Below are 24154 nucleotides of genomic sequence, written 5' to 3' on the forward strand. Positions count from 1 at the left end.
GAGAAAACCAACGAGGATTTCGTCACGGGAGATCTACTATCGACCAAATCTCTGTCCTGCACCAGATCATAGAAAAAGTTTAGGAACTTGGCCAAGAACTATATATTCTGTTTGTCGACATCAAAACAGCATATGATTGCATTCATCAGGAAGTGTGCTGACATGTCTGGAAGATCAAAATATCCACGGGTGTGCTGCCGGTCTATAGTGTCCAACGGGCACAATATTTCGGCGATCATGCATGTCGCCATCATCCGGTGAACTGACGAACTGAGCTCCTGTGAACGTGCCGGCACGGAGATCCGTACGCTATGGCTGCTCAGAGGGAACTGGGTTCGGTCGCGGCGGCGGCCGAATAATTACCCTCCGCCCGCGGCGCGCTCCCTCCGCCGTCCGCGCCCCGCGCCACGGTCGCGCGGTGGAACAGGTTGCGACGGCGTCTGAGATGACGTCAGTGTGATGGCTCTGTCCGCCGTGGTCGTCACAACTATACGTTTGCTCGATTTACTCTTGATTAACCCGATCGCTGGTTCCCAAGCCTTGCTAAGATTATAGCCACAGTCACGGTTTATGAGGTCGTCTTTGGTGCGAATTTCGATGGCCTCTCTAACAACGCTGTCCCAGTATCTCGTGCGGTCATACTCCATGGTGTGATTTTCCGACAAACAATGTTCAGCGACTGCCGACTTGTTCGTATACATCAGTCGAGTGTGCCTCTGGTGTTCACGGCATCGATCCTCGACGGTACGCATCGTCTGACCAATATACGACTTGCCACATTGACACGGAATCTGGTATACGCCGGCCTTCCTCAAACCCAGGTCATCTTTGGCGCTCCCCACCAGTGCACGCGTTTTATTTGGAGGACAAAACACAGTTCCGACCCGGTGTTTCTTCAGAATGCGGGCGATTTTCCCCGAGAGTGCGCCCGTGTATGGAATAAATGCAGTGCCTACTTCCTCCCTCGTGACTTCATCCATCTCAACAGGTTGTGCTGCAGTGGTTTGGCGGAGAGCACGTTGAATCTGCCACTCTGAGTACCCATTTTTTCGAAATTCAGTTCTCAGATTTTCCAATTCCTGGGGTAGACTCTCTGCGTCAGAGATAGTGCGCGCCCTATGTACTAGAGTTTTAAGTACCCCGTTCCTCTGTGAAGGGTGGTGGCAGCTATCTGCGTGAAAATACAGATCAGTGGGCGTAGCCTTCCGATACACCCCATGACCTAGGGTGCCGTCAGCCCTTCTCTTGACCAAGACGTCAAGGAAAGGTAATTTATTCTCCGTTTCAGTCTCCATAGTGAATTTGATGTTAGGGTGTATGGAGTTTAGATGTGTAAGGAAGTCAAGGAGTTTATCCATACCATGTGGCCAGATGACGAACGTGTCATCCACGTAACGGAAAAAGCAAGTAGGTTTCCATACGGATGACGACAGGGCTTCCTCCTCGAAGTTCTCCATGTACAAATTCGCTACCACCGGTGAGAGTGGGCTACCCATGGCGACTCCCTCCGTTTGTTCGTAGTATTCTCCATTAAAAAGAAAATACGTGGAAGTGAAGACATGCCTAAAATGTTCAGTGGTCTTCTCGTCAAACTTCTGACTAATCAATTCTAGTGACTCTCGCAGGGGTACCCTCGTAAACAAGGAAACGACGTCAAAACTCACCATGATATCTGACTCATCCAACCTGAAGCTCTCAAGGCGTTTAACAAAATCCGCGGAATTACGGATGTGATGAGGGCATTTACCCACATAAGGACTTAATATTCCCGTCAGGTATTTGGCCAACAAATATGTAGGTGTCCTGATGTTGCTGACAATGGGGCGTAATGGTACCCCCTCTTTGTGAACTTTCGGGAGTCCATATAGTCTAGGCGGTACCGGACCTTGGGGTAACAATTTCTTAGCGTCACCCTCCGGTAAATCTGCGTCCTTGAGAAGCGCCCTCGTCTTATTCTCCACCTTCTTTGTAGGGTCAACGCTGATCTTCCGGTAGGAATCGTCATTTAGCAGGCTCTGCATCATATCAGTGTAGTCCTTATGGGAGACAACAACTGTAGCATTGCCTTTGTCAGCCGGTAAGACAACAATTTCAGAGCGCTCCCTCAGATCACGAATGGCCGCCCTCTCTTTACTGCTGATATTTGACTTCATCAGCTTGGATTTCGTCAACGCACGACAAATTTCACGACGTATTTCCTCGGCTGATTCTGGCGGAAGTCGAGCTGCAACCTGTTCAACAGCACTAACAATTTCTGCGACCGGAGTGAACTTGAGGGTGGGACCGAAGTTGAAACCTTTCTGCAAAACCGAGACCGCATCATCACTCAACACCATGCCACTCAAATTGATGACAGTCTTGCACGGAACCTGCAGAGATGGTTTGTCAGCAACATCAGGGCACCTACATATTTGTTGGCCAAATACCTGACGGGAATATTAAGTCCTTATGTGGGTAAATGCCCTCATCACATCCGTAATTCCGTGGATTTTGTTAAACGCCTTAATAGCTTCAGGTTGGATGAGTCAGATATCATGGTGAGTTTTGACGTCGTTTCCTTGTTTACGAGGGTACCCCTGCGAGAGTCACTAGAATTGATTAGTCAGAAGTTTGACGAGAAGACCACTGAACATTTTAGGCATGTCTTCACTTCCACGTATTTTCTTTTTAATGGAGAATACTACGAACAAACGGAGGGAGTCGCCATGGGTAGCCCACTCTCACCGGTGGTAGCGAATTTGTACATGGAGAACTTCGAGGAGGAAGCCCTGTCGTCATCCGTATGGAAACCTACTTGCTTTTTCCGTTACGTGGATGACACGTTCGTCATCTGGCCACATGGTATGGATAAACTCCTTGACTTCCTTACACATCTAAACTCCATACACCCTAACATCAAATTCACTATGGAGACTGAAACGGAGAATAAATTACCTTTCCTTGACGTCTTGGTCAAGAGAAGGGCTGACGGCACCCTAGGTCATGGGGTGTATCGGAAGGCTACGCCCACTGATTTGTATTTTCACGCAGATAGCTGTCACCACCCTTCACAGAGGAACGGGGTACTTAAAACTCTAGTACATAGGGCGCGCACTATCTCTGACGCAGAGAGTCTACCCCAGGAATTGGAACATCTGAGAACTGTATTTCGAAAAAATGGGTACTCAGAGTGGCAGATTCAACGTGCTCTCCGCCCAACCACTGCAGCACAACCTGTTGAGATGGATGAAGTCACGAGGGAGGAGGTAGGCACTGCATTTATTCCATACACAGGCGCACTCTCGGGGAAAATCGCCCGCATTCTGAAGAAACACCGGGTCGGAACTGTGTTTTGTCCTCCAAATAAAACTCGTGCTCTGGTGGGGAGCGCCAAAGATGACCTCGGTTTGAGGAAAGCCGGCGTGTACCAGATTCCGTGTCAATGTGGCAAGTCGTATACTGGTCAGACGATGCGTACCGTCGAGGGTCGATGCTGTGAACACCAGAGGCACACTCGACTGATGTATCCGAACAAGTCGGCGGTCGCTGAACATTGTTTGTCGGAAAATCACGCCATGGAGTATGACCGCACGAGATACTGGGACAGCGTTGTTAGAGAGGCCATCGAAATTCGCACCAAAGACGACCTCATAAACCGTGACTGTGGCTATAATCTTAGCAAGGCTTGGGAACCAGCGATCGGGTTAATCAAGAGTAAATCGAGCAAACGTATAGTTGTGACGACCACGGCGGACAGAGCCATCACACCGACGTCATCTCAGACGCCGTCGCAACCTGTTCCACCGCGCGACCGTGGCGCGGGGCGCGGACGGCGGAGGGAGCGCGCCGCGGGCGGAGGGTATTTAAATCTGCAGCCACCATAGCGTACGGATCTCCGTGCCGGCACGTTCACAGGAGCTCAGTCCGTCAGTTCACCTGATGATGGCGACATGTATGATCGCCGAAATATTGTGCCCGTTGGACACTATAGACCGGCAGCAAACCCGTGGATATTTTGATTATCAAATACGCCGGGAGAAACTCATGAATCATGTCTGGAAGAGTTCTGTTTTGCCAAGAAACTAGTAAGCCTCACGAAGGCCTTCCTGATGGATACTACAGCAGAGGTGCAAGTTGGAAATAAGGTGACTGAAGCATTCAAAATAAAAAGTGGGATATGACAGGACGATGGACTATCAGTTGTTCGTTTCTATCCCGCATTAGAGAAGGTAATGCGAGAGAATTCCAGACCAGGGATGTGAATATCAGGTACCTCGGATATGCCGGTGGTATAGTGCTACTATCTGGGTCACAAGAAGAATTATGGGAAATAGCTGGCATTCTGGAAACAACAGCAAGGAAAATTGGACTTCAAATCAATCGTGACAAGACGGAATACATGGTTCTATACCAGAGACATAATGAAACTCACGAACCACTTTCATGCTTACAAACTGAAGGTTATTATCGTCACGTCATGGAGTTCAAATATGTGGGCGCAGTATTCAGAGATGAACCATGTAAATACAGGCAAGACTACAGGCAGGTAATCGCTGTTACCACGGCCTTAATGCTCTCCTCAAAACCAGACGTTTGTCAAGTAATTTGACAATAAGCAACTAAAAAACACTCCTACAGCCAGTAGTACTATATGGATGTTCCACCTGGAGTACAACCATGCAAGATATGAACAAATTGATGATATTTGAAAGGAAAATCCTTTGGAAGATATTTGGACCAGGTTACGATAATGATAGTGAAAAATGGAGGATACGTCGCAATATATATCATATTTACAAAGAGCTGAAAATCGTGGCTATAATGAAGACATGACGACTCCAGTGGGCAGGGCATTTTGCTCGCATGCAGGACAACCAATGGCCGAAAACTGTACTCAACATCTACCCATCTGGCAGAAGGCCTGTAAGAGGATTTAGAACCCCATGGAGTGACTTAGCATCGAAGACCTTCAGAGGGTGGGACTGCTGGAAGGATAGAAGAAAGAAGCTGAAGACAGGCTGAAGTGGAGGCAATCCCTCACAGCAGCGTGCGATCCATTGGGCCTGATCGCGTAAAGTAAAGTAAGGAAGTGAGCATTTTCGGCGGAATTCTTTTAGATACTAACGAAAGCAGAGGAGACAGGAGATCTTTTCGACCTGTCACCATGCTAGTGTGGGCTGGGACGAGCCCCACTTAATATTTGCTAAAACTGTGAGCATTGGCTTCAGTTTAGAATGGCACTTCCCCTCCTATGCTCGGCGTTTCCCCTACAGCTCTTTGAACGACCCCCATCCTCACCATTGCCGCTCTCCCCACATTTTCTCCCCCAACTGCCCTTCTAGCAGCCATGGTACTTTGCACGCACTAAACCTCGCCTCATGGCTCGTATCCTCCTAGGCATGAGAACTTCTGTGAAATCTGGAAGGTAGGAGACGAGGTACTGGAAGGAGTAAAGCTGTGAGAAGGTATCGGGAGTCATACTCGCGTGGCTGAGTCTGCGAACGGCAATATAGTTCTTTCTAAGTGTAATACTCTATGAAGCGAGAGTCATATGTTCGCAATGTGAGCTAGTAATTGAAAGGTAAGTAACGAATAGATTCTGTAAGTTTGCATAAAAATTATTACACGAGGTGAGATGTAGTGACATGAGTTTGACACATGGAGCGAGCAGCAATCCAAGTAGTGGAAAAGTATTTCATCATTTCTACTGAATGAAGATAAACAGATGGTACCTAACCTGAAAACAGTTCTGGGTTGTTTCTTCAAAATAAAGAGGATGGTACACCATGAAGCTGCCGCAAGATGTAATCTGTGTTACTACCTTCAAACGAGAAAATGATTGATTTAAGACCTGCGGAAAGAATACCTGCATTATGTAAAGTTACGCAACATCGTTTCCCTGCCACATCGTTGTAAAGAAAGGAATTATTTCACATTTTTTAGTAATTATAAGTTCGCATCAAACGAAAACGTGAGGAGACCATTGTTTTACCTGTTATGTTATTATATCGTATCTATTTTAAGAGAAATTCCTCTGAGGTCCAGAGGAAAGCCCGACATAGCTTACGAAGCATTTCTCCAGAAGTGAACATCGTTCTTTCTTTTTACTGCATTCTGAATCCACTCATATCCAAATTCTTCTATGCGGAAGTGTGTTATATGAAATATGAGGACACTTCTTTCAATGCAATCCATTTTATGACAGAGAAGTTCTCTCTACAGAGGGTACCTCTGCCTCTCATGAGATTACGGAATCACTTGTCTCTCCATCGCATATGAGCTAAAGAAACAATGACAAGTCACTACTAAAAGAGAGTGCTTGTGTGTATTACAAACTCGGCGATTGCGCTTTGAACCAGTGTAGGAGAAATGTAAATCCATCCACTCAGAGAAATGAGAAGTCGGAAGCAGAATCCTCACACGACATCATGGAGGGTCGCACTGAGCATGATTATTTCATGAGGGACCGGAGTTTTCCATCGGGAAGAGGACAGTGTTCCTGAAGCCACACATAGTGAAACCGTCATTTGAATTTTTTCAAAGTAACAGCAGATTAGAGGCACTGCAAGTGGCAACTTACTCTACAATGAACATGAGTAAAAGGGAACTAAGGTGATATTTTGAAAGGAAATTGAAGTTCACAGGTGGAGGAAGAAAAAACTTTAAGACTTGTCTATGATTAGAACTTCGGTCAATTGGACGGAAAGGACAGTGTCTTCAACTGAGGTTGTAAAGTGAACAGCAATAAAAAATTACTATAGCTGTCCCCTAATTAAAGAGATGTGTAGTTGTCAACACTAAGTTCGTCAGACTGCAGCCAACAATTACAGTGACGATTCAGCTGTAAGGCTGAAATTTACGCAGTTTTCCATTTACGGCAAGGTTTCTTTTACGCTCATTGCATTGTGAAATGTTACAATTGTCTTCACGACTACTGACACATCACGTCGCAACGATGTAGCCATTTACAAAGTCCGCTGCACTGACTGCGAGCCGTTTACATGGACCAAACAGGAAATGACGACAAAACCAGGTTCAACGAACTAACATAAACAGGAAGAAAAAACGCAAAAGACAAATCAACCCGTTCTTCTCAACTAACAACAAAAGGACACAGCCTCAGAAAAACAGAAAGTAATGTTACAATTTTGTATAAAATCTAGAAGGGTACTGGCGTGGACATCTTGGAGGAAATTGAAGTTTGGAACCATATGCACTACAATGAAAACTAGAATATTAACTAACAGGAAAGCATAAAAACATAGTTTTCCTAGTACCTTTCAGAAAGCGTTTGATGTAATACAATGTAAATGAATTTAGCGCTCTAAGATTTCGTTACGTAGGTTGGTTGGACCAACAACAGACCACGATCAGTTTCTCGGACTGTGCGCCATATAACTATAGTGTTTATATGCAGAGCTATCCTCTGATGTTCCCGTTTTTCTCACCGCCGGTTCCCGAGACTGATTCTTCAGTCGTCTTCTGTTCTCTGAGTGTCTTCTGCTGTCCCTACTCTTTTCGTAATTTTACTTTTTTGGTGTTTTGTGTATATGTATATATGGTAACCATTTAAATTTCAGGTTGTTCTGTATTTTATTTAACTTTTAAGGCACTATACAGATATTATCACCATTACTTACTTCTCCCTGCTTACCTCGTTGCCCTGTAGAGGCACTCCCTGGGAGTTGTATCTCCGCTATTTAAGTGCCACCTCATTGCACGTCTCGTCAGCCGGTCTGTGTACTGCCAGCACGTCTGACATAGAAGTTCATGTTACAGTTTCTTAAACTGCGGAACAATTAACGTTTCATGTTTTTTATCGTGTTTCTTGACAAGTTGTTTTTCAACAATATTTACTACGTCTTTAGAAGTGGACGTATTTATACAACATTATCTATTTCGCTATGCTGTTCTTGTAAAGTTTGTAGACGAGCTGTTTGTCATCATCATTTTATTACGCTTATTGTTCATCATGAATATTTCTACATTTTTCTCTATACGACTAATTTCATTGTACTGTGTCTTTTATACTATGTAAATAGCCACCAGATAATGGCCGGTTTTTAAAACAAAACTTGCTGTGCTAATGGAACTGGCATTTCATTCAAAGCTAATACAGCAGTTATGGACCCAACCAGTGTTGGGCAAGGGACTAATAAAAAGTAAAACAAGGACACTAAAGTTCAGTAAAATGATTCTAAAGGAAATATATCATGGAATGAGATGTGAAAAGTAATAGATAAATTTTGATATTTGAGAAGCAAAATAACTGACGATAGCAGAAGTAAGGAGAACAGGAAATTTAGTCTTACAATAGGTGACAAATCTTTCAGTTTTTAGAAGTTTTTCCCAGAAATAGATGTCGGGCTTGTAGCCTTCAACGTAAGTGAAACTCATGAACAGAAGGGAATAGGAAACTGAAAATTAAATAGGTAGATCGGGTAACAGATGAAGAGGTACGAACTGAATAGATGAGGAAATGAAAGTACGTGAAATAACATGAGGAAAATAAGGGCCAGGTAATGGTACTGAGCCTGAGATATCAAGGAATGGTCAGTTTGATTACTGAAGTTAGTGTAGCTGTACAAAATGGCTCTGAGCACTATGCGACTTAACTTCTGAGGTCATCAGTCGCCTAGAACTTATAACTACTTAAACCTAACTAACCTAAGGACATCACACACGTCCATGCCCGAGGCAGGATTCTAACCTGCGACCGTAGCGGTCGCCCGGCGCCAGACAGCAACGCCTAGAAACACACGGCCACTCCGGCCGACTATAGCGGTACAACTTGTATAGGAAGACCATGGCATGGATACTGTAAGCGCCGTATGTACCCTACAATATAGAAGAGGAAGCTAGCACAGAATAAAGACGGTGAGCTGCTTCAAACCATAAGGTCACAACAAGAAGAACTCTCATGGTATCCTTTAAGCATTTCCGGCATCAATTAACGTTCATTTATGTTTGAGTACAATAACGATCAAAAGTTAGCAAAACTGAAAGGAAATATTTCAATGTACAAAATACATCGTACAAACTAAATTGACCAACAAAATAAATATCGTTAAGTACAGCACAATGTGGTTGTAATTTTAGGCTCTTCCAAGTATCAACCCTTTATCCTAAGATGACGCTCTTCCAAATATCGACCCTTTGTCTTCAGAACAGCTACAAAAACCCTTTGTATTCTGCCGATCAGATTTTTTTATGTTTTTGCAGATATTGCAGTCCAGCACCTCTCTAAATCTTCAACATTAGATGACTTGTTGTTAATGACATATCTGTTACGTTCATCCCATAAGAGCGCAATATGAGTTCTCATTTCAACTGACGTACCCTCTCCACAATTTAGGAGCATGTTCGGGACCTTTGTCTTACTGCAGAACAAACCCATGACCAATAAGTCTCCTGCCAGATGGAACTGCCTTATTGATCAGTATCCAGTAATATCTATCCATCTTCTATGTTCCATTAAATCTCACTAGATCACCGCCTTTAACGCCTATAAATCATCTTCACACCATGACCGATCCTCAGTCATGTTTCACCGTTTGCTTTAAAAACTGACTTTTCGCACGTTTTCCACGAAGTCAACAACAAACACTTTACGATGGCTTCCAAATATTTCAAACTTAGATTCGTTAGGGAATAACAGCTTCGACAACTGGTGCATGCTCCTATTTTTATGTTGCTGAGTCCACTGCAGTCTTTCCACCTTACTTTATTTGCGTAATAAAGATTTTCTGGGCTCAATGCACCACTTTGACCGTTGCTCACGAAGACGGCGTTGCACTCTCAAGACAGAGATGGGATCCGGTCGCATGCTATTCACTACCTCTTGATTAGATTAGATTAGATTAGATTTACTTTCATTCCAATTGATCCGTAGTGAGGAGGTCCTCCTGGATGTGGAACATGTCAGAAAAACAACAATACATGACAAATATTTACAACTAAAACAAATAAGCTAATGTACCATTCCACAGGTCCCAAGTGGAATGATCGTCATTTTTAATGAACACTAAGAGTCATTTTACAAATACTAATGCACTGAATTTAAAATAAAAAACGTTTTTTATTTATTTATAAGGTAATAAACATGTAATACAACTACTGTAATAGTTATTTACAATGAACACATTACTGCACTGAAATGGTGCAGAAGTTAGATTATACTTACACACACACACACACAAATTTTCAGTGAACACATTACTGCACTGAAATTGTGCAGAAGTTATGTTGTACTTATATACAAATCAGTTGGTTTTACTAAGAAATTCATCAATGGAGTAGAAGGAGTTGGCCACCAATAAATCCTTTAGGCTTCTCTTAAACTGAATTTCATTGGTTGTTAAGCTTTTTATGGCTGCTGGCAAGTTATTGAAAATGTGTGTTCCTGAATAATGCACACCTTTTTGTACAAGACTAAGTGACTTTAAATTCTTGTGAAGATTATTCTTATTTCTAGTATTGATTCCATGAATTAAGCTGTTGGTTTGAAAAAGTGATATATTTTTAATGACAAATTTCATTAAGGAATAAATATACTGGGAAGCTGTAGTTAGTATCCCTAGTTCCCTAAACAGGCTTCTGCAGGATGTTCTTGAGTTCACACCACATATAATTCTTACTGCACGTTTTTGTGCCCGGAAAACTTTAGCTTGGCTTGATGAATTACTTTAGGTGAAATACGGGTTCACTTTTGTTTATTTTGTACAATACAAAATGACCTTTCCTGTATTCTGTTACTCGGAGTCTTCCAGATTGCAAAACACTTGCAGTGGCACCAGTTTGTTAGAACCGCTGCAAAGTAAACATCATTGTTGATGGGGCTACGCCAACTTTTGTTGCTATAGTCTTACTAGAATGGCCTTCTGATGCAGAGCTACAAATATAGCACATTTTTCAGTTCTAATCTCCGGCTTCTGTCCTATTTGAACGTAATATGATGTGAACCTGAAAAGGAATACGAAAACACTGCTACATGTACACAGTGTGTAATAAATTATTGTGAACTTGTGGCCACAGAGATGGTTGAAGGAGAGAGGCCTATTCGAATGGAACCGTCTTCGGTAAATGCACTTCAGTATTTTTGTAGATACTCATCAGAGACCCTGCATGCGAACAAGCAGTCAAACATACAACAGAGGTGCTCAGTCTTTACACGTTTGTCCTTGTTTTGTCGTTATAATGAGTATACGACAGAATATTCAAAACCAAATACATGTTTCAAACACAAATTTATAGTTTTGATAGGTGATCGACGTCTTTCGAGAGGTAGTGTAAGCGTAGTTTATCTTTTACGTTAGTGTCGGCTGATAACGTCTTACAAGTCTCAGAAACAAAATATATTATTAGTACTCAAGTGACTGCACTATTGTATAGATTAACGTTTCATGAGATAGTAAATGTGCCTTACATTCCGACACATCGAGTTGCGAGCAGTCAGTGTTCAGTTTCCGTGAGAGATAATAACGTAAACAAAGACGTGAATGCGGTTCCAACATGTCAGAAAAGGCATGGCTCTTTAACCGGATAGTGATTTCCTTTCTTTCTTCACGTTATTAGTAGACTTGAAAGATAATATAATTATAATGGAATGTTTCAGTGTTATAATTAGTGTTCATTTAGGAAGGAGAGCAACAGGAATATCTCTAGTAAACCTCTAATAAGAGAGGAGAAAGAGTTCTCTTGTTTTCTGAAGAACATGACAGAATGATAAAAAAAACGACCTTTGAAGTTCATACAAGAACGAGTTACTCGTTAAAAATCCCAGTATGATAAAATTATGCAATGAATTGATTTTATATTAGTAAAGAGAACGTACACCTATCAAGAGAACTTCCTCGAAAACCATCCAAGATTAGACACTGACAGTGGCTATCGCCAATGTTAACGAAATGTACGTTAATACATAAAAGAATTCAAAATAATAATAAAAAATAAACACAGCAAACGAAGATTTAGCAAAAAAGACGTGGAACATAGATAAACGTGGGCGACAGACAATGTAGTAAGCTTTTTTTTTTCAAGAAAGGAAGAAATACTGCAAAACAAACACAGTATGTCAAATGAGACACAGTTGTAAGGAACACCGTTGCACAGAAATGTATAGAGGGTAAGAGAACAGATGGTAAGAGATGTTGGAAGACTGATGTAAGTAGGGATATAAACAGGGACCTAAAGAATTTGGTAAGTCCTAAAACAAATAGAAAGACGAACAAATTTTAATTGAAGTGAGGAGCAAGACCAATTACGATGAAATAAGAAAGAAAGAGTCCTACAGATTTTTGTTGAAGTGCTGATGGGAGAAAGGATAATTCTGATTAATTTCACCAAAAGAAGGCATATTCATGGAAGAAGAATTCATCGCAGAAATAGAAGTTGAAATTTGTGAAGTAACTCCTCGAATTATGAAATGGGTCTGGTAAAGAGACTGAAAAAGTTAAGCTCAAAGAAAATACCTGATCCAAAAGAGTCACAACCAGATCTCTGACAGAACAGTGGAGAGAAAATGAAAGCTGATATTTTCTGTATTACCGAGTACTGGTTGTATAAACAGTTCTTACTAAGATAATTTTGTATAAAGTAATAAAGAGTGGAACGAAAGGAAGGAAACTGGAAAAAAACAAAGACTTTTTGTCAAATGAGTATAGGGTAGGATTCGATGTGGACCGGAAGGTACGGCAGAGGGAGAATTACTTCGAACACTTTAGTGATATGGTGGTCATCAGAATCGACAGCTAGCAAGTATTGACATCAATCGTTCTGGTATACATACCGACGTCACAAGCTGGAAATGAAGAGATACGGAAAGTATGAGAGGATATTGAACGGGTAATGCACTACGTGAGAAGGATAAAAATCTAATAGTCATGGGGGACTGGAATGCAGTTGTAAAGGTAGAAGAAAATGTTACAGGACAATATGAGCTTGGGACAAGACATGAGAGACGAGAAAGACTAACTGAATTCTGTAATAAATTTCAGCTCGTAATACCGAATACTCTGTTCCCAAATCACAAAAGGAGGAGGTATACTTGGTAAATGCCGGGTGATACGGGAAGATTTCAGTTACATTACGTCATCGGCAGGCAGAAATTGTAAGACGTATCCACGAGCAGATACAGACTCTCACAATGTATTAGTGATAAAGGGTAGGCTGGAGTTTAAGGGACTATTGAGAAAGGGTCACTATGCAAAGAAGTGGGATACGTAAATACTGAGGAATGAAGAGATACGATTGAAGTTCGCTGAGACGAATTGACACTGCGATAGTGAATAGTTCATTAGTCTGTTCAGCTGAAGAGGAATTGACATTTATAAAAAAGGATAATTACAGAAGCTAGAAAGAAAAACGTAGGTACAAGGAAGGTTACTGTGAGGAAACCTTGAGTAACAGAAGAAATGCTTCATTCGCCCACGAAAGAAGGAAGTACAAAAATGTTTTAGGAAATTCAGAAATAGAGAAATTGAGGCCTCTTAAAGGTAACGAGAAATGGGTGGATGAAAAATGTGAAGATACATAAAAAGACAGGTTTATCGGAAGGACAGACTGACCATATAGAAAACTAGAAACAACGTTACGTGAAAAGAAAAGTAATCGGTAGGATTATGAAGGCAATGGAATTTCTATTGTTAAGTGCACAGGAGAGAGGGGGCAGATGGATATAACACACTGAATACCTCTACGCGGGTTGGACTTCCTTGATGACGTGATAAGAGAAGAAACTGGAGTCGATAAAGAAAAGGTAAGAGATGCAGTATTAGAATCAGTATTGAAAAGAGCTTTAGAAGACCTGGGATCAATTAAAGCAGAAGGAATAGATAACATCCCACAGGGATCTGTAAAATCATAGTGGGAAGTGGTAACTAAACGACTATGCACGTTCATGTGTAAAATGTATGACACTGCAAAAGAAAATTGAGAATCTGTTAGAAGGCAATCAATTTGGCTTTAGATGCAGTTCTGACGTTGCAGTTGATAATGGAACCAACACTGAAGAAAATTCAGTCCACGTTCATGGGATTTGTCGACCTGAAAAAGCGTTCGGAAGTGTAAAGTGGTGTAAGATGTTCGAAATTTGGGAAATATTGGATAAACTATAGAGAAAGATGGACAATATTCACTTATATGCAGGAACCAGCAGGAAACAATAAGAGTGGAAAATCAGTGTGATACAGGGATGTGGTCTGTCTCCCTTACTGGTCAATCTACACGTCGAAGAAGCAATGACGGGAATAAAACAGAGACTCAGGGGTTGGTTTAAAATTCAAGGTGAAAGGATATCAGTGGTAATTTTCGCTGCTGCCACTGCCAATCTCACTAAAAGTGATGAAGAATCACAGATCTCTTGAATGGAGTGAACAGTCTGATAACTGCAGAATATGGACTGAGACTAAATCAAAGAGAGACGAAAGTAAAGGGAAGTAGCGGATATGAGAATCCCGAGAAACAACACGACAATTGGTGATCAGAAAGTAGATGAAATGCCATCTAGGTATCAGAATAACCGATGACGGAAGGAGAAAGGAGGACACATAAAGCAGACTGAAAAAGGGCATTTCTGGTCAAGCTAAGTCTATTAAACACAGCCCTCAATTTGAGGAAGTAATTTCAGAGAATGTACGTTTGGAGCACAGCATTGTGTGGTGGACTGCGGGGAGTTGGGAAAACTGGAGAATCGAAGCTTTCGATATGTGGTGCTACAGAAAATTAAGTGGACTAATAAGATAAGGAATGAGGAGGTTCTCTGCAAAATCGACGAGGAAAGGAATGTAAGCAAACACTAAGAATAAGTAGGGACAGGATGACACGACCCATGTTAAAACATCAGGAAATAACTTCCTTGGTGAAATAAGGAACTCTAGAGGGTACAAACTCTGCGGGAAGACAGAGATTTGAATACATCCAGCAAGTAATTGAGGACGTAGGTTGCAGGTGATACTCTGAGATGAATGGGTCGACCCAGGAAGGAAATTCATGACGGACCGCATCAAACGAGTTGGAGTTACCCATGACTCATAAAAAAAAGAAAAATCTCTACGTGTATGAACTGAAGTCCCCAGTTCGCGTCTGTTTGTATATCTGGGTTATCTCATGACCTATGGTATAGACATTGATACGGATTCCAGTAATAGGTAGACCTACTTGCAAGAATACTATGTAGAAACAATCTATAAATCTTTCGAGCATATTGGCTGAACTATGACGACGGTGTGGAAAAGCTTCATTTACAAGTGAATGGCAAAACCCGTAGCTGAGAGCGTGGGTTTGGTCTTCGCCGCTCCCTGCAGCGGCGACGGTTCTCCGCTACCTTCAAGACAAAATTGTCGGAGTTGTATGACCCTCTTCTAGATGTTCTACCCATCAAGTCTTAGGGGGTACGCAGTTCCGGCTGCACATAGTTAAAACCATTTCTTTCTCATTTTCATGTGGGATTGTATTTCTTTACAACGCCTAGAACTGTGTCTTGCTCCACCCGCTTGAGGTGTCCACCCTTCCCTGTATTCTTCCACATTGCACTTAAATTTCAAAATCCCAGTTCTGTCTGGATGTCATCACTTTTTATCGGGTCACTTTCAGTGCAACATTTAGCAGTTCAACAAGTCCTTATCTGGGCTGGCTGCGGTTAGCTGTAGTGTCACCCGCTGTCGTTTACCGTTCTGGCACTTGTACGTTTTGTGCTTCCCGCGTATCTTCATGTCCAGTACGGCCATAAAGTGCTGTCTGTTTGAAAGACTTGGAATAGTTCAATCAGTAACACGGAACTGTTATTACCAGATTCTAATTCTTCTTTTTTTTTCTTTTGGGCCATCAGTCTTCTGACTGCTTTGATGCGGCCCGCTGCGAATGCCTCTCCTGTGCCAACCTCTTCATTTCAGAGTACCGCTTGCAATCTACGTCCTCGAGAATTTGCTGGATTTTTTCCAGTCTCTGTCTTCCTCTACTACAGCACCCTCTAGTACCATGAAAGTCATTCCCTGATGTCTTAACCGATATTCTATCATCCTGTTCCTTCTCCATGTCAGTGTTTTTCACATATTCCTTTCCTCTCCGATTCTGCGCAGAACGTCCACATTTCTGATCTTATCAGTCCGTCACTCCCTGATTTTTTAACAGATCTTTTATCATCCTGTCCCTTCTCCTTGTCAGTGTTTCTCAACATTCACCTGCAGCACCACATCTCAAATGCTTCGATTCTCTTCTGTTCCTGTTTTCCCACAGCCCTTGTTTCGCTACCTTACAATGCTGTGTTCCAAACGAATATTCTCAGATATTTCACCCTCAAATTAAGGCCTATGTTTGACACTAATCGACTTCTATTGGCCAGGAATACCATTTTTGCCATTTGCTAGTCTCCTTTTGATGTCCTCCTTGCTCCATACATAACTGGTTATTTTGCTGCCTAGGTAGCAGAATTCCTTAACTTCATATACTTCGTGACCATCAACCCTCATGTTAAGTTTCCTTCTGTCCTCATTTCTGCTACTTCTCATTACATTCGTCTTTCTGCGATTTACTCTCAATTTATATTCTGTACTCTTTAGATATTTCATTCCATTCAGCGTACCATGTTTTTTTTTCTCACTTCCACTGAGGACAGCAATGTCTTCACCATTGATGTCCCTTCACTCTGAATTTTAACTTCACACGTGAACCTCTCTTTTATTTCCATCACTGCTTCTTCAATGTAGCGATTGAACAGTAGGGGAGGAAAGCTATATCCCTATATTACACACTCTTTAATCCGAGCGTTTCGTCTTGGTCGTTCATTATTATTATTCCCGCTTGGCTATTGAACATCAAGCATATTACCCGTCTCTTCCTATACCTAACCCCCATTTTCCTCAGAATTTGGAACATCTTATACAATGAAACTTCCTGGAAGATTAAAACTGCGAAAATTTCATTCTGGAAACATCTCTCATGCTGTATCTAAGCCACGTCCCCGCAATATCCTTTCTTCCAAGAGTGCTAGCTCTGCAAGTTCTGCAGGAGAACTTTTGTGAAGTTGGGAAGGTCGGAGGTGAGGTACTGGTGGAACTGAAGCTGTGAGGACGGGTAGAGAGTCGGGCTTGGTTGCTCAAATTGTAGAGCACTTGGCAGAGAAAAGCAAAGGCCTCGAGTTCGAGTCTCGGTCCGATGCACAGTTTCAATCTGCCAGGAAGTTTCATATCAGCGCACACTCTGTTGTAGAGTGACAATTTCATTCAGGAAATCTTGCACAATTTTCCACTGTCGAACGGTTTTCCTAGGTCGACAAACCTTTAATCCTACTTCCGTTATCAACCGCAACATCAGAATTGCCTCTCAGGTGATTTTATCTTTCCTAAAGCCAAACTAATCTTCATATGTCATATCCTCAATTTTACTTTCCATTAATCTGCATAATATTCCTGTCAGCAATTTGGAGACGTGACCTGTGAAGCTGATTATGCGATAATTCACGCGCTTAGTAGCTCTTGCACTCTTTGGAATTGTGTAGATGATATTTTTCCGAAAGTCAGATGGTATGTCGCCAGACTCACACATTCTGGACACCAATGTGAATAGTCGTTTTGTTGCCACTTCCCCCACTGATTTTAGAAATTCTGATGGACAGTTATCAATCCCTTCTGCCTTATCTGATCTTAAGTCCTCAAAAGCTCTCTTAATTTTTGATTCTAATACTGAATCCCCTATCTCTTCTGAATCGACTCCAATTTCTTTCTTCAACCACATCAGATAAATCTTCCTCCTTATAGAGGCCTTCAATGTACTCTTTCCACCTAACCGCTCTCTCTTCTGCATTTAACAGTGGAACTCCCGTTGCTCTCTTAATGTTACCACCCTTGCTATTAATGTCACCGAAGTTTGTTTTGACTTTCCGCTACACTGATTCAGTCCTTCGGACAATATTTTTTTTTTCGATAACTGCACATTTTTAATGCAGCCATTTCGTCTTAGCTTTCCCGCACTTCCTATTTATTTCATTCCCCAGCGACTTGTATCGCTGCATTCCTGAATTTCGCTGAACATTTTTGTACTTCCTTCTTTCATCGTTCAGCTGATGTATTTCTTCCGTTACCCATTATTTCTTCCAATTACCGTCTGTGTACTTATGGTTTTCTTTCCATATTAAGAACCTGCCCTTTTTAGAGATGTCCATTCTTCTTCAACTGTTCTCCCTACTGAGCTATTCCTTATTCCTGTACCTATAGCCTTAGAAAACTTAACGTGTCTCTCGTCATCAATTAGTACTTCTGTATCCAATTTCTTTGTGTATTGATTCCTCCTGACTAATCTCTTTAACTTCAGCCTACCAGATTGTGTACATCTAAACAAATCCTCTCCACGTAGATACCTACTAAATTAAAATCCCTCACTGTGTTTTACTGTCTGTGTGTGATGGCTGATCTCAGGCACAACTCTAGGGATTTTGATGCGGCGTTCACTTATAGGTACACTTATTTACTGCGGTCCAGTCAGCACAGTAGCTCGCATCTCTCATTGACCCGAGATGTCATTGGAACATCTATCATTCGTGCCTTCTGAGAACTTTCCTGGAGCGCACTGTTTTAGTTGTTTCTCTTGTATGGGATGATGATACTCATTGGCCCAATGCTGTGCCCATCACTTTAATTACAGCTGTAAGTAGTGGCCCATAAATAAAAATACTGCTGTGCCACATAAGTCGTCTGTCTTTAGGTATTTAGTGATACGCTTGCAAAGCTGGAGCGAGGCGCTGGTACTCACATAATAGGTTTTCCCAATTACAGACCCATACACCTAATTTCTCGCACTGCTATGTTATTCACATGGATAAAAAATAAGTCAAATACAGAATACAAGGAGAATGTGAAGATAATCAGTCTGCTATTAGATCCAAAGTTGCACAAGAAAATCCAGCTTATCATTCAACAACCTTATGGATTGAACGTTGGAATCACATAGGGTTTCTTGCACATGCTTTACTGACCTACAATAGGCTTTTTACTGTGTTAGATGTGAGAAACAGTTCATTATAGTCAAAAGTCATCAAAAGTGTTAGAATAAAATTTAATAGGTACCTACGTAAAACGTATCTCACAAGAGGAGTAACCCAACATTACCCGATACCATCATATTTGTTTCACTTTTTCATCAAAAATTTCTTGATTTTCGAAGTAAAAATATCTTGAGATTTACGGAATATCAAATCCTTTTATAAGGACTTTGGGTTCCTTGTCGTGATGGCGGACAGAAAAACATGCACCGCATAAGTAAAGTCCCTACAATACTACTCGCGGATGATAGGATATCACTTTGATCTTAAGTTTCACTTCTCCTCGATTGTTGACGTAGGAGGACAAAGGAGATATGTTTAATGCCAGGAATTTTGACGAGGTTCTTTTTTCTGCGATAGCTGGTTAATGGCATGACTAAAATGTCTTTCAGACGCTGCACTTCGACTACCTTCCACCGATAGGAATATCACGCCGACTTAATAGTTAGAAGCAGCACATACCGAGTACACAGCGGTTATCGTGTTGCGTAGCTGAGCACAACAATATATACTCAGTAGTAAGAGTAAGAATCGAAAATTTGAATCGTGTAAAATCCGTATCGTACCAAGAAATATTTGCCCATAAAGGTATCAGCTAAGAATAAAAGGAGAGTTCTTCCTATGATATACGTATTATGTGCGGTCGTATTTAAGTTACATTACTGCACTGTCAAGATAGTTGGATCCTTCTGCTTTTGTCTCCGTCGTTTAATGAAAGGCGGTTTGGGTCGACTTGCTTCTTTCATCCCTGTCTTGCATAACTGCAGCTCTCAAGCTCTTCCTTTGTAGTACGCAAGAGCTTAAGACGGTAAAGTGGATCTGTGGATCTTTACCCGCGGCAGATAAAACGAGAGCTCAATCTGCGAGCACTACAGCATCAATTCAGAGTTTCTTAATGCTAAAACAGTCAAGTGAGTTCGAGCAAAAATTCCCCTCTTCCCTCAAAAACAAAACGAACACTCTGATGTTTAGTACACATAGTAAACCTTTATCTACAACAATGATTTCGAAGTGACGTTTATTGGTTCTGATAACACAAGTCCTTTCTAGTTTCAACGCACATTTTGGAAAGAATACGAAATCAGCTTGCCATTTTTCCCAGTATGCCTAAAACATGTAACGATACACTTTCTTTTCTAACATTCTATTAGCAACAAGGTGAAAGCTTTATTTTTATACATTAGGGAGATCGGATACGCAAGAGGTTTACATGGATAATATGGAAAGCGTGCCTTCTAGCCACCTATATTGTTGGAAACATCTTATGTAATATCGATGGAGACAATTATTTTGAAGATATCTTCCAATACAGATAGGACCACTGCCATTGGTGTGAATCTAAAGTAATGGGGGAGGAGTGGTGCGGGGGAATTCTGTGATGGATTATGGTCATAGTACAACTTTAACTTATTAAATAATCTTTGTTTTCATTATGCAGTTAGGCTCTGTACTTACATTATCTCCAACAGCAAACTGTCATCCACTTTTGGATAAGGGTCTCCTCCAGAGATTTCCTGCGCTGCTGTCTTCATCGGTACAAGTACTTGCAACTATTACAAGTTTCCTAACGTCATATACTCATCTTATGTTAGATTGCTGTCTAGGTCTTTTGTTCTCACTTGGGATCCTCTATTTGAACGAATTTCCCTGGCGGAGTCTTTCATTACATTTTCGCCGTAGTCTTGACGGCATATTCTACTCCGGTCTCTTTCAGCATTTCTGCCGCACTTACCTTATGCGTGCAAAGGAATCTGTGACAGCAAAATGCCTTCGGTTTATGTGCGTGCAGCCTGCTCTGCATGGAACAGATTGGCCTTGTTCCCTTACACTTCTCATTCCCTTGCAACAGCTGTCCAACTTGTTGGTGAAAGCACCACTCACTTCAGCGCATAATCTCGGTGCATACATAACTAACCCTATAAATTAGTGTCACGTTGAAATGAGGGATCTAGGCGTCTTAGGGAAGATGAAATATTGACTGCTACGGCATTTTCTATTCCACATCTTGCAGTGAAAGGTTTGACAAAGATAATAAACAAAAGATGGGGAAATCTCAGCTACTACGTGTAAAACTCATGTAGTAACCTTTGAGTTGCCAAGTTTGCCGAGTACGTCGCGGTATGCGGTAGGAGCTGTTCTGTGGAGACGTACATGCCGGCCGTGTGTCAGTGTTTTGCCTGTATTGGAAGATTAGCGGTCAGTACCAATCAGTCTCGTGCTGTGCGAACTGTCGAAGAGATCACATTCACACCAAATTCCCAACTACACAAGTACAGTTCATTCACTGCAGCGACACGTACGTTGTACTGAATAGCACCTGTCATGAATCTGCACGTCAGCGGCGCATCAAGTAAACAGTAACGGAGCAAAAGCTCTACACTTAACAAGGAACTGCTCGTATACGGAAGCAGTACGAACAGCACAGTAAAGACTGGTGGGATACAAAGTGCGGAAGTGGATCTGGAATGGCCGAGCAATGTTTTGGGTAGGTGCCTCTATCCAGTCTCCAGATCTGTAGTTCAGTGAAATCCTCTATTTCCTTATACATTTGCACACTATACATCATACAGCTGATAGACGCTTGCAACTACTAAGGTCCTCCCAAAACATTTTCAGGATTGCTTCTTATGGTTTCGTACAGTTCTGTTGGTGATGGTAGTAATCCTATTACAGCTCAAGTATTTTCCCTAGGTATATTGCTGGCTATATTCGTTACTAGCTTAGTTCGCGCTGCTTCGCTGGCGCAAACTGCATGGTCTGCACGGATTTTCTTTTGTTTTCCTTTAACCGATTTTTTATGTTGTTAACAAACTGCATCGTGTTCTAAACTCCACACGCTAATTTAGGCGACAAAAGCATTGTCGTCTCTGAATGTACTTCTGACCAAAAAGTGATTCCGATAGCTGGAGTCAGAGGTCCCTATTCAACCTGCCTTCTGAGTTCTTTTAGTGATATTTCCGCAGAAACTTTCACCCCCCCCCCCAATTATTTCTTTAGAAGTCTAACACCAGATTTCATAGATGTAGTTTTAAGAGTGCTTTAGTACTATTTTAACGATGATTTATTTTTTCAAAAATCTTTCTCCACTATTTTACTCCGTTAGAGGTTGGATTTACTAAAATGCTGAAGCTTGTATTGACCAAGAAAACTAATATCAATTTTGAAGTCCTAGTTTCAAAATTGCTTCAGTAGGGTTGCAGTGTGGGGCAACTTTTCATCGTCTACTACACCCGTTTAGAGCTGCAATTTCGAAGAATCTCTTCATAAACTTGAGGCGTTACTTTCGTTTTGCCTCAGAAGGTAATTATGTTTTCTGTATCGAGATATAAGTTTTCCTTTGATTCCTAGCAGCTTCAATACATCGCTTGGTGAAAGGATTATTTGACGCATTTGTTTATTTTTTTTCATCATTTCACAAAGAGGTCACACGGCATTTATAAGTATACTCCTTGTTCCATCCTGTATGAGTGTGCATGGGTATGAATGGAAGTCAAATGTAGCGGGAGCATGGACCAAAGGGAACAGTTTAAGGGAATAGCAGTCATTGCCAACATTACAAGAATAACGCCAGGTAGGCCAGAGCAGCAAGCAAAGATGAAAACAGGCACGAGGATAAGTTACAAAGTTGGTGCGGGGGTAAAGTGAGTCTCCCAACCACCGCGTTTGAATAGGAACGTTGGTCGGATATTGGCGCGTGGAGAGCACTGTGAGGCCAGCCATGAGACGTACAAGACGCGGAAGCACAGCAACTCGCAGATTTGGTGAGATAGAAATGAGGTAATATGGCCAAAAATTCACGACAGGGTATGCTCATAGCACGCATTCAACATACCTTCATCGGTACAGGTTACGGTTTCAATTTATTTGCTATAGTTTTCTCTGAAATGTGTTTGTGAAATTTTGCTTTGTGGTAGTGAGCATGCAACAGGAACCATCAGTTCATGTAGCTGTTTCCCGAGTTATAAGCTTCACTTTTAGCTGAATGAGTGCAGATTGCGTATCGGATGGTAGATCGAGTAACTTCTGTAGCGAAATTTAATTATTTTTGGTACTTTCTTTGTGAGTTCAGTTCGCCCTTCATTTTGGCGCCAATAGTACATCACTTTTGCCCAGAATCTTTTCTCCGATAGATGTTATTTGCCTTCAGCAGTGGCCTACCTTAAATATCTAGTGGTGTAATTCATGCATGACGGTAAGTGAGTCTTAAAGAATGAATGACGATTTTCCCGCTAAAGACGGTATGGCCCACTTGTGTATTTTTTGTGTTATTATGAAATTATGTGTCGTATATTTTTTGTGTTATTATGAAATTATGTGTCATATACGAAATTATTCGTGTAGTGTTTTCGTTTTGTCATTGTCCTACCCATGAGAGGTAACGCTGATTCAGACATAAGTTTTGTAAGTAAAGAAAAATTGTAATGTGTCGGCTACTAAAGTTTTCATCAAAGTAGAAAATAAATCGATTAAATGAGAGTCAGGTTTCAGTTAAGAAATATTCCCCCAGACACCTGACACATGGAACAGGTAGGATGTAAAATTATATAAAGAACCAGCATACAGCAGACGAGCAGTCATATAGCAATGTGGCAACCACTGTGCAGGATTTACTAATCGCTGGTTCTCCTGTGAAGTATCAGTTGCACTAATATTTTTCTTTCAGAAATTTTAAACTTTTTTGCAGTTTGTGTGTTTTTGTTGTATTTGTTTGATGATTTTGTGTTTCTTATTGTGTTGTTCGTAATTTTGCTATTTATACAGGGCAAGTTAGTAATTCCTATATTAGAGAGAGTTTTTCTTATTTGACTGTGTAATTGTGGTGCACGTGGTGCATTGGGTAATGACTAGTATAGTTACGAGAGCGAGGGCCAAAAGTATGGCTAACGTGCATGAGGCAGGTGAGGCTGAAAATAACGCGAGTTCAGCCGCGCCCGAAGCGGTAGGCGGGGATATCCTTGAGCCCTTTCACGGACTAGTACGGGCGAAAGGGGTGGCGAGCCCTCGTGAGACAGACAATAGAGTCATAACAGTCTCGGAGATGCCGGATGCAGAGGCTCAGGCGAGCGGTTGTAGTGACCAGAACAGGGAGACTGGAAACATGGCTGGGCCTTCTGCTCTTGCCGACAGTGAGTAAACGCGTGG

This window comes from Schistocerca americana, chromosome 3 (genome assembly GCF_021461395.2).
Source record: "Schistocerca americana isolate TAMUIC-IGC-003095 chromosome 3, iqSchAmer2.1, whole genome shotgun sequence".
NCBI lineage: Eukaryota > Metazoa > Arthropoda > Insecta > Orthoptera > Acrididae > Schistocerca > Schistocerca americana.